Genomic DNA, 866 nt, shown 5'->3' with positions numbered 1-866 from the left:
AGGTAGGTGGGGGAGGGGGGGAGGGGAAAAATCGCCTCATCCCATGGACCTTCACCTCTTCAATATTAGGATTCGCCATTCTTCATTTCAGTTTTTCTTTATTTCATTTGTTTTCTTTGCTTCACCATAAGTGGTTTGATCCGAAAACAATGCTTGCAGCCATGAACTATGTAGCACCATTGATCCTGTTGTCTACTACATCCAGAATAGTGATCTCAGAATCTCGCCTGGATCAATCAAGTTTCCGAGATCATAGATGGCAAACCAAAACTTGAGAACCAACAAACTCAACTTGACAAGAATCACTCACAGAGTTGAAGATTTAAGACCTGTAGTTGCGCATGCTTACAAAAGATTGCATTAGTATTCATTGTGCTCCTGGTCGAAGATTATATGTGCGTACCATCCCCAATAGCAAACAGAAGCCATTATCCCTAAAATTAAACAGTCTTTACCCTCTGCTTGTGTTGTGCAATCTTCGTAACACACTAGCATTGCACTCTCTTTGTGGTATACGCTTTGATTCTTTTTTAGAGCATCTGTGATGTGCTTCCTCTACATTCATCCTTGCACTTTGAGCTAAGGTTTACCAGTGAAGAAAGCATTGGGGCTAATATTCTGATGCTCCTTTTTGTTCATTTTTTTCTTTAAGCTCTTGTCCCCAAATGATTGAGTAAGTTATTGGCCCCTAAATGTTATAATTCCTAAAGTAAATAAAACCATGTCTTTGCAATCTTTCTTCAAGTCTGTATGACATGTAAGAAATGTGTTTCAAATTATGTGTTAGATTTCCTCGGCTACTCTACTTGAAAAGATTATCAATCTTAAATTTGTTCTTCTTCATTCCATCTTCGCAGTTTCTTTTT

At 38.2% G+C, this 866-nt stretch overlaps 1 non-coding gene across 1 annotated transcript; it reads left to right on the top strand.

Moving 5' to 3' along the window:
- The first annotated feature begins 532 nt into the window (after positions 1-532).
- Positions 533-627, top strand: LOC119342505. The gene has a single exon (XR_005165629.1). It is a non-coding gene; the product is annotated as a small nucleolar RNA snoR26 (small nucleolar RNA).
- Positions 628-866: the final 239 nt, after the last annotated feature.

Source organism: Triticum dicoccoides, chromosome 7B (genome assembly GCF_002162155.2).
Source record: "Triticum dicoccoides isolate Atlit2015 ecotype Zavitan chromosome 7B, WEW_v2.0, whole genome shotgun sequence".
In the NCBI taxonomy this organism is placed as follows: domain Eukaryota; kingdom Viridiplantae; phylum Streptophyta; class Magnoliopsida; order Poales; family Poaceae; genus Triticum; species Triticum dicoccoides.
The sequence above is the reverse complement of the archived record's forward strand: the minus strand, read 5'-3'. Positions and strand labels throughout refer to the sequence as shown.